General features: G+C 44.1%; 1 protein-coding gene across 3 annotated transcripts in view; it reads right to left on the bottom strand.

The window, feature by feature from the left end:
* Positions 1 to 13598, bottom strand: part of FARP2 (FERM, ARH/RhoGEF and pleckstrin domain protein 2) — a 117573-nt gene extending 103975 nt beyond the window's left edge. The window contains exon 1 of one of the 3 annotated variants that reach the window (XM_075861373.1): positions 13420 to 13598. The gene's annotated coding sequence lies outside the window, so the exon portion shown is untranslated. The remainder of the gene's footprint in view (positions 1 to 13419) is intronic. The other 2 variants (XM_075861374.1, XM_075861375.1) reach the window with 2 other exon arrangements.
* Positions 13599 to 16742: the final 3144 nt, after the last annotated feature.

Below are 16742 nucleotides of genomic sequence, written 5' to 3'. Positions count from 1 at the left end.
CTACAAGGCCAAATGGAAAAGATGTGTATTACGTGCGGATTGGCCGTGCATATTTTCTTGCGGGAAATCTGCAGCGTAATAAAGTACCAGCAAATGAAATGAGATTTGAAGTCATCTCATCCACACATCGCGGAATTTTTCTGCACGGAAATTGAATATTTTTAAATCCGCAGCATGTCAATTTATCTTGCGTTTCTGTCTCAAAATTGTATCTGACAAGTTTAGAAAAAAATGCACCAAAACCAGCAACATAAGCTTGTGTTCCTATCCACAGTATACGCTGCAGATTTTTTGCAACAGAAAATGTGCAGCAGAATAACGCAAAATTCTGCACCAAATAGTGCGTTTTCCTGCAGAAACGAATTAGCGTTAAACGTTGGTTATAGCAAAGTATAACAGATTTCCAGCGGTTTTTACTGCGTTTCCGCTGCGTAAATGCTGTAAAAACCGCATCAGATTTGTTTTGTTGCGGTTTTTCGTTTATGCTCCGTATTGTCTATGGACAAAACATGCAGCATCTCCACACAGAACCCACAGCATAAAATTGACAAAGTGTTCAGCGGTAGTTTCACCGCGAAACACTGTCCACATGACTTTTCTGCAGGGTGGACATGAGATTTTCTACATCTCATTAACTTCCGCACAGAATTCCACTGCGAAAATTCTGCAGCGTTTACGCTATGTGGGAACCCAGCCTAAAACTGCACCTATTACCAAATCTAACTGTAAGGGTATGTTCACACGGCCTATTTACGGACGTAATTCGGGCGTTTTTGCCCCGAATTACGTCCGAAAATAGCGCCTCAATAGCGCTGACAAACATCTGCCAATTGAAAGCAATGGGCAGACGTTTGTCTGTTCACACGCGGCGTAATTTACGTGCCGCTGTCAAATGACGGCGCGTAAATAGACGCCCGCGTCAAAGAAGTGACCTGTCACTTCTTTGGCCGTAATTGGAGCCGTTATTCATTGACTCCAATGAATAGCAGCGCCAATTACGTCCGTAATTGATGCGGCGTTCAAGCGCCTGCACATGCCGTTACGGCTGAAATTACGGGGATGTTTTCAGGCTGAAACATCCCCGTAATTTCAGTCGTTACGGACGCCCTCGTGTGAACATACCCTTAAAGACACACCTAAAAAAAACACCAATAAGTGCAGATTTTACCAGAAGAATTACCTGCGTTTATCTGGGGTTTTGCCTGTAAGGGCCTGCTCACATCAGCGTTGCCCTTACGTTGTGGGGTTCTGTCTGAAGTTTCCGTTGACTGCGCTATTGATTCCGTCAAGAACAACGGATCCCTGTCACAACGGTGACAAACGGAAATCTTTAGCAGCGTTTATGTCACCATTGAGATCAATGGTGAGGGAAACGGAAGCTAAGGTTTCAGTTTGCCTTTCCGTTGAGGGGTTACACGAAGGAAACCTCCGACGGAACCCCTCAATGGAAGGGCAACGCTGTTTGTGTTTTTGCATACTAATAATTTTTTGCATTGTTTTTATTAAAAATTTTACGTTTTAGCGTTTTTCCATAGCGATTTCCCCATATCAGGAGAAAGACTAGGGATGAATTCAGGAAACTGAACCAATTGATCTCACAGATAGCAGATCTTTCTGGGTCACTCTCTACGGTTGCCCTCAGGATAGGCTTTTGTTGGGGCTGTCCATTCTCCAGCTAAATATGAGCCCCCAAACAAAAAGGGGCTTCATGTAACAAAAAAAGTTGCTAAGTTGCTAAGAGAACAAGGCCACTTTTTCTTTAAGATACTTTTGAAACCGGAGGCCCATAATCTTCTGGTAATAAGAATATTAAAAGGGGCGGTCATGAAGACGACGCCTTTTCAAAAAGCTTGCGCAGCGATTAGCCAATTGCCGTAGGTCCAGCTTGTCTCACCCCCATTTTAAATGTTGCTTTACATGCCGGCCATTCAAATTAATGGCTATCCTTATAATGGATGGACACGCCGGGGCTGCCAGAGTGGCTGTCCGTTCTGGCACATCGAGGGGGGTCCCAAGTAGGTGACCCCTCCCTCTATGAAGTCCATATGCCTAATAGAATATATGGATGGGGTTGTCCTGATGCATTGCAATGAGTGAAATCCCCATCAGATAGGGCCCTGCTGCAGATTTTTTTGCATTGTACTATACTTTAATGCAGATTTAGCAACCAATATTCTGCAACAAATACACAATGATTTGTGCTACCAACGTGGAGCAGATGTAGGACAGGCCATGCCTGTACTTCTTTATTTTTGGGAAAAGTCTGTAGTATTAAGCTCTGTCCACACTAGCATCATGGTTATGGTTATGATCTATTTGACTTTAATAGAGTCGGGTTAGGATTTTTGATGGCAAGAATTGCTCTGTAGACTGCACTATTCTGGCCATTAAAAATAGAGAAAAGGGAAACAGGAACCTTAAAGAGGCTCTGTCACCAGATTTTGCAACCCCCATCTCCTATTGCAGCAGATCGGCGCTGCAATGTAGATTACAGTAACGTTTTTATTTTTAAAAAACGAGCATTTTTGGCCAAGTTATGACCATTTTTGTATTTATGCAAATGAGGCTTTCTAAAGTCCAACTGGGCGTGTTTAAAGTAAAAGTCCAACTGGGCGTGTATTATGTGCGTACATCGGGGCGTGTTTACTACTTTTACTAGCTGGGCGTTCTGACGAGAAGTATCATCCACTTCTCTTCACAACGCCCAGCTTCTGGCAGTGCAGACACAGCGTGTTCTCGAGAGATCACGCTGTGACGTCACTCACTTCCTGCCCCAGGTCCTGCATCGTGTCAGACGAGCGAGGACACATCGGCACCAGAGGCTACAGTTGATTCTGCAGCAGCATCAGCGTTTGCAGGTAAGTCGATGTAGCTACTTACCTGCAAACACTGATGCTGCTGCAGAATCAACTGTAACATCTGGTGCCGATGTGGCCGACACGATGCAGGACCTGGGGCAGGAAGTGAGTGACGTCACAGCGTGATCTCTCGAGAACACGCTGTGTCTGCACTGCCAGAAGCTGGGCGTTCTGAAGAGAAGTGGATGATGCTGATTCGTCAGCATCATACACTCCCATTCCTAACGCCCAGCTGGTAAAAGTAGTAAACACGCCCAGATGTACGCACATAATACACGCCCAGTTGTACTTTTACTGTAAACACGCCCAGTTGTACTTTTGCAAGCCTCATTTGCATAAATACAAAAATGGTCATAACTTGGCCAAAAATGCTCGTTTTTTAAAAATAAAAATGTTACTGTAATCTACATTGCAGCGCCGATCTGCTGCAATAGCAGATAGGGGTTGCAAAATCTGGTGACAGAGCCTCTTTAAAGGGAACCTGTCACCAACATTTCACCTATTGAACTTTACTTATCCCTCACTGGCCGCTGCTATAAAAAGTTCATTGCTGTTATCCCGTCTCCTAAACTCCTCCTCCGACTGTATATAACGGTCTGCAAACATTTTGCGCCTTTTATCGTAATAATCTGGTGTCCCTTTGTGCGCACACACCAGAAGAGGACATCAGTGCACAAGCGTGGGATATTGTGTGCTAGGGAAGGCGAGGAGCTGTCAATCACAAGTAAGGAGGCGGGGTCAACTCGGAAAGACTTGAGGAATGAAGATTTCACTCTTTTTAAACGAAGATATGGCTCTTTTATGCTAATTAGCATACGGTGTGGGAACACTAAAAAACTGAATACTAAAGCTACAGAGCCGACTAAGAAGACAATTATAGGTTATATAGAAATGATTTTTCACCCACTACCAATAGGTATTTATGGTTTAATAGGTGAAATGCTGGTGACAGGTTCCCTTTAAGGCTATGTTCACATCTGCGTCAGGGCTCCGTTTCGACTGAGCTTTCCGTCGGAACAGAGCCCTGACTGACACAAACTGAAACCAAAGGTTTCCGTCTCCATCACCATTGATTTCAATGGTGACGGATCCAGTGCCAATGTTTTCAGTTTGTCTCCGTTGTGCAAAACTACGGACTACGCTATTCATCCTGTCAAAACGACGGAACCCTTGCACAACAGAGACAAACTGAAACCATTGACACCGGATCCGTCACCATTGGTTTCAGTTTGTGTCAGTTAGGGCTCAGTCCCGACGGAAAGCTCAGACGGAACGGAGGCCTGACGCAGATGTGAACGAAGCCTAACAGAGGCTCTGAACGCAAATGTGAACAGTCTCGAACATTTATGAAGCGCAACATTTTAATAAATATGTCACAGACAACGCTTGACCGTTTTTCCACTACACCACTGCTAGATCAGTCCCAACATAACATATCACATCAAAACAGCTCCTGATTTTCAGACTTTTTAGGCAAACTCGTGTTTTTTACGGCCGTTTTTGGAGCGGTTATTCTATAGTCAATGAAAAACGACTCCAAAAACGGCTCAAGAAGTGACATGCACTTCTTTTTCGTGGCCGTTTTTTTACGCAGCCTATTTTCAAAATGGCTGTGTAAAAAGTGGGCCGTTAGAACAGAACGCCGTTTTTCTTATTGAAATCAATAGGCAGATGTTTGGAGGCGGTCTGCGTCTGATTTTTCGGCCATTTTTCAGCCCGAAAAACGGACGAAAATAAGCCATGTGAACATACCCTAAGGCTGGATTCACACGAGCATGTTCGGTCCGTAAAGGACGGAACGTATTTTGGCCGCAAGTCCCGGACCGAACACAGTGCAGGGAGCCGGGCTCCTAGCATCATAGTTATGTACGATGCTAGGAGTCCCTGCCTCTGCATGGAACTACTGTCCTGTACTGAAAACATGATTACAGTACGGGACAGTTGAACCGCAGCGAGGCAGGGACGCCTGGCATCGTACGTAACTATGATGCTAGAAGCGCGGCTCCCTGCACTGTGTTCGGTCCGGGACTTGCGGCCGAAATACGTTCCGTCCTTTACGGACCAAACATGCTCGTGTGAATAACTAAACCTCGAGCCATTTTTGCGGGATGTATGCAAATGAAAGCATCGTCTTCAATGCTCCTGCAGCAAAGTGGCTGCAATGATGGAAAACTGGCTGCAATGATGGAAAAGTTTGCAATAGTGCAGTCAGTAGCAGATAGGGAAAATATCCAGAGCTTTCCAACTTTTATTTTAACCCCAAATGACTTAAATACAGAAATGTAAGTAGCGAGATTATTAGGAGTCTCTAGTAACAGATTATTCTCATTAAAAATGGAAGATAGGAAGTGAATTATTTCCCACTTGTGATAATCCAATACGTACGTACGTGCGTATTTGTATGGAATAGTTTGAAGAAACCTCGCAGTCTTCCGGTGTTTTATCAGAAGGTTCTGAGGTACATCTAAATGATTTATCACAAGGAAGTTTGTTCCCACGAGAAAGTATTACTTTTATATGACTGAACACGACAAACCTGCACATGCATGTGAGCAGAAGGCTATGTGGTGTGTTACGGACGTCTCCAGGCAATACAGTTGGGTTTTACCTTTTCCAACACAATATAACAACATGTAAGGGCAGCACAAACATACTGAAGTTAATGAATACATTTCCCAGTGACTCATTTCATAGTTCACTCTAGGAAGAACATAAAATCAGAGAACACCCATGCAGGTGAAAGTTTTTTTGTTTTTTTTTTACATAAGTAGGCCTTATTCTTGAGTGATTGATGCCCCAAAAACATATACTGTATATGAATAAAGAAAGCCTGACACTTGTATGTTTAAATAGATAAAAACTAAACTGCATTCAACAGCCGCTGACGTTATAGTGCCGGGTTCATAGGTGGGCTACATTACTGCAGCGCAAAAATACCATCTACATTTTACACAAAATGTACATGAGGAGCAGCCATGGTGTATTATTTTAAAGAAGCAAATACCACACATACATTTGTGTTTCTCCTCCAGTGAAGTATCGCTCAATGTCAAAAAACACTGGGGAACACCTGAATAAAAGCGGTTAGAAAGAGAGCCGTAGTTTATTCATTCAGAAACCTCCACCAAGGCCATCTTCTAACATGAACATGTAACGTCAGAAGATTCATTTATGTGGATTACCCCTGCAAAGAGGATCTCCCGCTCTGGAGGACTTGGCATGGCCATGTATTAAATGGACGGCAATTCTTTTTTTTCTTTCAAAATGTGAAGCGCATTGTTAGTTGCAGCTTTGCGACATAACTAGCATTGTCTGAGGAGAGAATTTTGTGGAGCACGCGTACAACACATCAGAGCTGCTGTTGCGCTTGTGTCTGTATTAGATGCACGAAGTCTGGGGCACAATGGCGACAAAGTCATAAGTGAATTGTGCGACTTATTCCCATTGGCAAAAAAAAAGTTGATGTGTCAACCTTACGAATATCGCACAATTTCTAAACCGGAATTTAGACATCAGACAGTCAGGATATCTTTCACAATATAACTGCGACTATCCAGCGACTCTCATACATAGTCCCAGACTTACCATAAACAACACAAAAATGTCTAAAATTCTCAGAATGACCAAACTTTATTACAGATTCAAAATAGTATCAGCACTCGCTCCACGTCAATTCCTCTATAGTAGTTCATTTTCTATCTTTAGTACCTGTTTACCTCTCAGGATAATTCTATCAGCAGAGAAACCAGAGGAAATCCACACACAGGAACAAGGAATGTGGCCTGTGGTAATTCAAACACAGGACTCCAGTGTACAGACAGTAGAGCGACCATCTAACAAACTATAAAATAACAACATTCATATGTAGTCGACTACGGTACTGCTTCCATCAAAACGACGGAACCATTGGACAACGGAGACAGACGGAAACCATTTGCACCGGATCCGTCACTATTGAAATCAATGGTGATGCAAACGGAAACCTATGGTTTCTGTCTGTTTCAGTCAGGGTTCCGTGCTGATGGAAAGCAGATGTGAACGTAGCCTAAGCAGGGAGCTTTCCCTGACATACACGCTAGACGTAGGGGGGAAAACGAGATGTGAACAGGCCCTAGCCTAGCTGCTGCAGCATTAGGTTTCAATTGTAGTCCAGGTTTTAAATCTGACCAGGGCTAACATCTACATGGGGTATAGCAGGCCCTGAGAAATCCCGTCCAAATCTAGGAGCCACCTTTAACAATTTAGGAAAGCATCAGTTCTAGGTGTTTTGGAAAACAATGATATTACTATGTTATTCTTCATCTACAAGGAACAAATATCACAAGAATGCCAGGGCCCCCCATAGCAATCGCTTGGGGGACACATGGTATCACAGCCCCACATAATTTTTATGATTTAAAGGTTGGTGGTTTCTGGTTTGGTTTCTTCCTCCCCACCCCTCTTTTATTATTACAGTTGGTACTTACCTGCATGGGTCAGGTTCAGGTCAGCTGTACAGGAATGTACGAGCAGGTTCCGGAATTTTCCACCTTGCGCTCAAGCCCGCGCTTTTTACTGATTGGATAACGAGCAGCAACGGCGGGAAGATTTCCTGTTTAAATTCTGGTGTCCGGCAGTGTTCCGGGCCGTTTGAAGAAGATTCAAGACAAGCCCCGCCCAGCCCTCCCCTTTTTTAAAAGGGTTTCCCTGTCGCAATGTTTACTAGTGGGGTTTAGTCTCCCAGCTAATGCTGGGGGGACTTGGTTCAATAATTTGATGATGATTTATTAATGAATTTTCAATAATTTTATGGTTATGTTGGATTGAATTATTTATTCTTGGGTAACCCTTAATAAACATTGCAGCCTATATTTCCAATTATAAAGTTGTGGCTGTCATTTATTTGTATGTTTATATGTTGGGGTTTGTGTTACCATGCAAATACACCGTGAGGCATAGGCATGCTGTGGGGCAAGTTCATGTGAACATAGCCTAAGGCCCGATGCACATGAACATGTTTTTGCGGCCGCAATTCACCCGAAAATCTGCGGGTGAATTGCGGACCCACTCATTACTATGGGCCAAGCACACGACTGTGGTTTCCACGCTCCATGAAATGGCCGGGAGCCCGGACCGCAAAATGATAAGACATGTCTTATTACGGGCCGCATTTGCGGTCCGGGCTCATTGAAATTAATGTGTGCACGGTCCGTGATTTGCGGCCGGCCGGCGGACACTCGGCTGTGCATGCCGCAAACACGGGCCGTGCACACGGCTATGGTCGTGTGCATGAGGCCTTAGAGTAAATTCCCACGCAGCAGAAATCTTAGCTATCGTCTTGCAGAAATAACCCTATTCAGATGAAAGATTTCAGTGCTCTAATGATATGTTCACACAGTTTTTTGGCGCTGTTTTTGAAGAAAAAAAATTTCCGCAAGTGTTTTTTCCAAAGAAGAAGCGTCATGCCCTTTCTTCAGGAGTTTCCGTCTCTGACCTCCCATTGACATCAATGGGAGGCAGAAAAAGTGGCTTTCGCTTTTTTTTTTACCGCGGCGCTCAAAGGCCGCAGCCAAAAAACACGGCAAAGAGAGTGCAGGCAGGTCAAAATGATTTTTCCGCCTGCAAAAAAAACTGAGCCTAAATCTACTGTGTGTGCATATACCCAACGGATTCAGTTGCCGAAAATCCGCCGCTTAATACAGTAGCAGCAAAGTGGATGAGATTTGAACAAATCTCATCCACACGCTGCGTAAATGGATGAGCAGAAAAAACGCTCAGAAATTGTCCTGCAGTGCGTTTCTTGAATCCGCAGCATGTCACTTGTAATTGCGTAATCGCTGCTTTTTTTATTGTGGGTTTTCCCCATTGAATTCAGTGGGGTGGTAAAACCAACAACAAGTAGCAGATGTTGCTTATTTTTTGCAGTGGAAAAGCTGCGATTCCGTCGCAAAAAACGCAACTCAGAAAAAAAAAAAATCTTATGCTTACCACATGTAGAGGTTGCCAAATGCATTTGCGATTTTTGTTAAAGCGGATCTGTCACTTCTTTATGCTGTCCTGTCTAAGTGCAGCATAAAGATTTCAGCAGCCTGTCACTTATTAGTTAATGATCATTAGTTCAGGAGCATTTAGATTTTATACTTACCGCGCACGCCCAGCTCTGGAGGCGATGAGTCCAAGTATATTCGTTCTGCTGCTGTTTGACACTTTTTTCCTTACTGTGCATAGAGAGAAAAGTGTCACGCAGCGGATGGAGGGGGCATCGTGGAGCAGAAGAGGTCCGTCTCTTCCGGGGTGTAGTCTGAGGCCATCGGCGCATGCGCAGTAGTGCCGATTAGAACGGTGAACGTAAAGGGTATACTGCACATGTGCCGATTAACAAGCAGAGCCAAGCGCACGTTCAGGAGACTTCGCGATCAGGCATTTGGACTGGAGAAAGAAGACATCGCATTTTGGAGCAACGGTGAAGCCCTCATTGCTCCAAAATGCTCATTTGCATATACTGAATAGAAAGATTTTCTCTGCAAAAGGAGGCGCTCATGTGAAAAAGGTAATAAATGTTAGACTCAGGGTAGCCTGCTCTATATTACCCTCTTGCTAGTTTGATAGGTACATTTCTGGTGACAGACTCCCACCTTGAAGGTGGAAGCAAAATGCAAAGTCTGAACTAGACAATACCTGTGACAAGCTAAAAGCTTCATAAATAGCGGATAAGAAATAATTACTACTAGTCGTCTGGTATGTGGAGGATATTCTGGTCACGGAAGGACAAAAGTTTACATTTCCCCGCAATCCAAGGCCTATCATTGACTTCAGCCCTCCTAAACATAATTACATCTAGACTGGTATTTCTGCTTCGTTCCAGAGGGCATACCACCTAAATGTGCAGCTTATTCATATATTTATACTGAGGGCACAGACTGATCTGAACTCATGAAGAGCGGCATCAGCTGTCCTTTTTATATGGACGGAGCATCGTGGTCCCTGAAGTCTCTGCAGAGTTTGTACTTGACCATTCAAAACCACAAATTTGTCGGGAAACAAAAAACATCCATGAAAAAAGTGTCCCCTGCATGTCACAGGCCTGCATCAAAAAACAAAGCCTTTCCACATGACCTAGGCCTGATTAAGACCCCCTCCGTAAATCAGAGGGGACAGAAGCGAATTCCAATGCAACTAATCTTTTGCATGGGCAGCATGTAATACTACCTTTGACTTGAACGGGTCGCACAAAGCCCTAATCACAGTGATAAGCGGATTCCTGAGGTGGCTACATTCTAAGGTCCCCTGCACACGGCCGTAGCCATAATCACGGTACGTGATGCCACGGACAGGCCCCCCCCCCTTTTTACGGCTCGTGCTCCCATTATAAAGTATTAGAGCACGGTCCGTAACATAAAAAAATAGGACATGTCCTATTTTTTGCGGATGCTTTCTACAGCCCGGAAAACTTCACAGAAATATACAGGAATGTGTGTGTGGGCAATAGAAATGAATGGATCCGTACTTTGATCTGCAATTACGGTCGTGTGTATGGGGCCTAAGGGCCCTTTTATACTAGCCAATTATCGGGCAAACGAGTGTGTCCACAAAATGCTCGTTCCAGATAATTGCCCTGGCAACGATCAGCTGATGCTCATCGGCTGACTATCGTTTACGCAGCCTAAAATATTATCGTTGTCGGCAGCACATCTCCCTGTGTAAACATAATAGAAATGTATGGGGACAAGCGATCGGAGTACTCGCCCCCATACATTACTGATAATAGCTCCTTGTGACAGGAGCAAACAGGCGCTGATCAACGAGATGTCTCATTTACTCGGCCGTGTAATAGGACCTTAACACTAGATTCAAGTTGCTCAGATTTGCGGTGGAAAACCCTGCAGCAAATCTGACCCAGAAACTGCAAGGAATTCCAGCTGAAGTCACCTGTCCCTGGTCTCCCATAGCGATGCGTCACTGCTCCCAGGGCTAGTGTCTGTGCTGCTGGCCTCCTGTGAGGACTTTTTTTTCCATATGACCGTTACAGCCTGTGATTGACCGCAGCGGTCACGTCACCCCAGGAGGCCGGCAGCACCGAGACCAGACGTAAGTGGAGTTAAAGAGGCTCTGTCACCAGATTCTCAAATCCCTATCTCCTATTGCATGCGATCGGCGCTACAATGTAGAGAACAGTAACGTTTTTGTTTTGTTTTTAAAAACGTTCATTTTCGGACAAGTTAAGAGCTATTTTATATATATGCAAATGAGGTTTGAAATGGACAACTGGGCGTTTTTTTTTCGTTATGTCCAACTGGGCGTGTATTGTGTTTTTAACTGGGCGTGTTTACGTGTATGACGCTGACCAATCAGTGAACAGTCAGCATCATACACTCCTCTACATTCATTTACACAGCAGCGATGTGCAGACACATAAACAGAGATTAACGTTAATCCAGTGTCCTGATAATGAATACACATGACCTCCAGCCTGGACGTCATGAGTATTCAGAATCCTGACACTTCTGAATCTTTTCTGTGAGACTCCGGCAAGGGAAGCAAAATCTCGCGAGATTACGGAGGTAAACGAGATTTCGTTTCACTTGCTAGAAATCTCAAAGAAAAGAGTCAGAAGCGTCAGGATTCTGAATACACATGATGTCCAGGCTGGATTTCATGTGTATTCATTATCAGGACACTTGATTAACGTTAATTTCTGTTTATGTGGCTGCACATCGCTGCTGTGTAAATGAATGTAGAGGAGTGTATGATGCTGACTGGTGATTGGAGCAGAGTCACATGGGATGAAACGTCATCCCAGGAGGCCGGACTTCAGAGGGACACGTTGCCATGGTTACGGCCAGGGTAAATATAAATATTTGCTTTTTTTCCTACCACTGCTTTCCGCAGCGGAAATTCCGCCCGAAAAACTGCACCACAACGTGGTGCGTTTTTTTGGACGGAATGTGCTGCGGGTTCTAGGTGGGATATGCAGTGTCATTTTAGGCAGCGCATCCGACCCGTGGGTTCTCTCACACTTACTGATTGGCACCACAACAATCAATTAGCGCTCGGCAAAGCCATGCGCATTATATCATGAACTGTCACGGATTTGCAATGTGGTTCGTGGCATGAATTCTCTGCTCCCGATTCCACAGAGCAATAATCGGCTGCCATTCAGCAGAAGTAAAAGCACCCTAGAGGGTGTATTCACCCGATGCGGTCATACTGCGGTGCCGGTGTATACACCATAAAGATATTGTATCATCAGGACAACCCTTTAAAAAAAAAAAAAAGGAAGCCAGTCTGACAATCCGCTGTTCTGGTGGGAGAATATGCGGCCAGACTCTTACCCACTTGGCGTACTGTGCAAATGCAGCTATAAAATGTGCAACTGAGGGGGAGGGGGGCTTAATCGCAAAGATGTTGCTTTGAATGCAGACATTACGTTACAAGATCCTCAGATAATCCCTCTACATAGCTATTTGGCATGACTTGTGGCATTCCCAATCTGTCTGTATACAACCCTATCCTCACAATACCCGCTGGCATAAATAGGTTCAGACAGGATAAGACAACAGTATAAAAGAAGGCAAAAATCCCACAAAGTCTCAGGAATAAAAAGTGACGCCGATGTATTGGTGATATTTACGACTAGCAAAAACGACAGGAGTAAAAACAGACGCCCAAACTAGAGCCACGTGTAGAAATAAAGCGCGAGACATTTCCTTCTGTTCTGATGCGTTTCGCTTTGTGGGACACGCGAAGAAGACATTTTACAAAAATAAACAAGTGTCTGAAACGCCAGACAACAAATATCTGCCATAGCGAAGCCGCCACATCACGAGACAAGTTATAAACGTCTCGCAGCTCAGACTGGAATCTTTTTATTTTATTTAAACCCAGGTCACCAGATTATACAAAGCTCAAACAAGGAACATTCTAATTCTTTAAAGGAATTTTTAAATTTATTTTTTTAATGAAATGTTGTTTCGACTGCAGTAAAAATCAGCACATCTAAACATAAGCGCAGTCGTACATAGGAAATTAGCGCCGATTGTTATGTCGCAGTCACGCCAACTAGAAGTGGAAAGCTGGACGTGAAGAACGACACTCGTGTGTACAGAACTAAACATGGTCGGAACATGAAACATTTTTCTGGGTCATTACAAGGTAAACGTAGCACTTTATTATCGCCATTAATATGGCGCAATGTAAAGACACAATGTTTATGATAATATATAAAGGACTTGCAGCAAGGAACATTATTCACATGGAGGGAAGTATTAGTGAATGTCACTTTCACCACAAGTCCCCAGTGCAAACATTCAGATCAGGGGAAAATGACTACATCTATGCATATTGAGCGTTGTCAGCTTATCCATGGCCAGGTATCATGAAGGCTGAAGCAATTACCATGGCTATGGGGCATATTACATACTGGTACACCCAGTGCACTGTTCACATCACAGCAGGTACCGGTTGTATACCGCAGTCATGATCATTTACACCCTGCACATACGGGGATAATTATCACTACCTTTATTAGGACTATTTAAAGAGCCCGTTCCCCCAGCGATAACGATGTATAAGCACCACCTACCTGGGCTCCCGGGAGACCACCGCTGCTCTTCACACCGAAACTCCAACCGACACTAACGGTTACACTCAGGATTGGCCACTTCACTACCGAGAGGCGAGGCCCTGGTGATGGGCGTGTCGCAATACTTCAATTGGGCGGAGCCATAACGTCATCTTTCCACCAATGCATTCTCAACCTAATGTGGGCGGTTCAAACTAAGTGATTGACAGTCGTCTGAGAGGAGGAGCTACAAGAATTCTTGACGTCATCGCTATAACTTTTAAGAACTTTTCTTATTGGTCGAATACTCTGTAGTGATCGGTCACCAAGTTGTTATTGGGTAGGTGAGAAGGTCGCCTAGTGATACGACAGTAAACAGGAGCGGAGCACGTGCAGCCATGCTTGCTGAGGGCAAAGACAAACTTCTGACTTGATTTTATTTTGACACTCGCTCCTAACCAACTAGTTTAGAGCGAGTGAGAGAATGTTTGTTGGTTCTGGACTATGTATATTAGATAGATGCGTCTTATTCCTAGAACACGTGATTCTGCATTCATTCCTAGTTCTGATGAGTGCCCTTGAAAACAGACAGCGTTTTAGCGCTACTGTCATCTGAGCTCCTGCAATCACTGTTCTCTGGAAACTGGGTTTTAAATATAACGTTCGGTCTTAAAGGGGTTGTTGTCCTACCATTAAATATCTTACTCATTATATTGATCCAAAAAGATTAAGAATGTTTGCCATTTGCATTCAATTTAAAAACACACATTTGTGCACGTCCCCCTGATGAGCGGAGTGCTGGAGGACACACATGCTCAGTCACTCTCCCCACAGACAGAGCACTACATCGTGATCCTGTTTACAGCAGAGCACCCAATAGAAATTGCTTTCTGCCCTGCTTGTCAGGGAAGGAGCAGAGCCTCTGCAGAAGCATGGCCGTAAAGCTCAGAAGATTCCTTCATAGCTTGTTAGTAATGCAAAGCTCAACATCCCGACAGCAGATATTAAAGAGAACCTTTCACCTCCCCCTACATGTGCAGCTGAGTGCAACATATAATGGGGAGTGCTGCACAAACCCTAGGGCACTTTAAAAAAATGTCTACCCTCCTCCGTTATGTTATATTTGGCACCCGATATTTATATAACCCCCTGAACTGCCGAAGGGGCGTATAATCGCAAGGGGGCGTGTTACTATGGCTGTGACACTGTCCAATCAGATATGGACAGTGCCACAGCAAGCAGAGAGGAGAGCGTGTGCGTGTTGTTTAAATATTGGGCGCCAACTATAACCGCGCCGACATCTAAATAACGGAGGCGGGTAGGGAAAAAAATGTAAAAAGGTTCTCTAAGGCTCTGTTCACATCTGCTTTGGGGTCCCGTTCTGTCAGAGGTTTCCGTCAAAACAGGACCCTGAGCAGGCACAAACTGACACCGACGGAAACCAGAGGTTTCCATCTCCATCACCATTGATTGCTTCCGGCAAAACGACTGATCCAGTGAACAAAAAAAGAGACAACCGGAAACCAGGGGCAGCGGCTCAGTCACCACTGAAATCAATGGTGAAGGAGACGGAAACCTCTGGTTTCCATTGGTGTCAGTTTGTGTCTGCTAAGGGACCCGTTCTGACGGAAACCTCCGATGGAATGTCAGAACGGGACCGCAACGCAGATGTGAACAGAGCCTAACCCTGAATATGCCAACGCAGTCTTTATTGTATTATCTTATTATATTTTCATTGTTCTCTAAGGAAGTGTATACTGTGGATGTCATACAGTATATAGATCTTCACTACTGTGAGTCCCAGGTTACCTATCTGCAGAGGAAGTAAGATCTACATTGTCAGGTGCAAGTAGGGAAAAGAGATGGATTCTGCTCACAACCCACACCCAGCAGCAGTACCAAGGGGGACAAACAGAAGTTTAAAAAAAATAAAATAAAATTAGAAAGGCATTTTTTTTATGCTAGAAAGACTGCAAATAAGGTCTTCACAACCTTTCTGCACTTCTGGTATAAAAGCGATTTGTAGGATAAGGGTATGTTCATACAGCTTATTTTCAGGCGTTTTTCGGGCCGTAGACGGCCGAAAGATTGGAAGCAGAATGCCCCAAAATGTCTGCCCATTGATTTCAATGGGAAATACGGCGTTCTGTTCCGACGGGGCGTTTTTTTACGCAGCCATTTTGGAAAAACGAATGCGTTAAAAAAACGGCCGCAAGAAAGAACAAGTGCATGTCACTTCTTAAGCCGTTCATTGACTCTATAGCAAAACAGCTTCAAAAAGAGACGTAAAACACGCTAGTTTGTTTGAAAAATGGCTGAAAATCAGGAGCGGTTTTCCCTTGAAAACAGCTCCGTATTTTCAGACTTTTTTTGTGAAGCGTGTGCACATAGCCTAAGGGTATGTTCACACGCAGTGGCCAAAAATTTCTGAAAATACGGAGCTGTTTTCAAGGGAAAACAGCTCCTGATTTTCAGACTTTTTTTTTTTTTAACAACTGGCGTTTTTCACGGCCGTTTTTGGAGCTGTTTTTCAATGGAGTCAATGAAAAATGGCTCCAAAAACATCCCAAGAAGTGACATGCACTTCTGACGAGCCGTAATTTTACGCGCCGTATTTTGACTGCGACACGTGAAATAAAGGCTCGTGGGAACAGAACATCGTAATTCCCATTGAAAGCAATAAGCAGATGTTTGTAGGCGTATTCGGGGCGTTTTTTCAGGCGTAATTCGAGGCGTAAACCGCCAAAACTACGCCTGAAAACACTGCGTGTTAACATACCCTTACCCTTTTACTAAAGAATAAAACCAAAGCTGTATGTTAGGTTGACATCACATTGAGGCCTTGCGGCAGTATCATTTATAGAGTACCGGCCAACATACGCCTTCACAACTGCAGACATCTGACACTGACCACACAGTATACTGTATTGTTGCTTTACATACGGTTATATTGAAAAGTGTGGTCAACGATGCTTCTTTATACAGATAAATCAAAAGGTAAGTTGACATATCAGCCAAATCTATGTCAAAAGGTATACGGCCCCCCCCCCCCTCACCAAACACCAAGGCAAATATAAATATTTACACCAAACAGTGACCAACCCCAATGTGAACCTAGCCCAAGTAAAACACAGTGGGGCAGATTCATCAGTGCAGGGATGAGAGCTATCGGATATTATTGCTTTGGGGAAAAACAACAGAAACCCAATCATTCAAAGCATAAACACCATATCGATCAACCACCTCAGGATTTTTTTTTTTCTTTAAAACAGGCATGACATTTTCATGGTGTTGGAAAACACGTGGCTTTTGTGTCTCTCTGACTGGTTTACAATGGTTTCCCT

Source organism: Rhinoderma darwinii, chromosome 4, assembly GCF_050947455.1.
Source record: "Rhinoderma darwinii isolate aRhiDar2 chromosome 4, aRhiDar2.hap1, whole genome shotgun sequence".
In the NCBI taxonomy this organism is placed as follows: Eukaryota; Metazoa; Chordata; class Amphibia; order Anura; family Rhinodermatidae; genus Rhinoderma; species Rhinoderma darwinii.
This window is presented reverse-complemented; position numbering and strand designations above follow the sequence as displayed.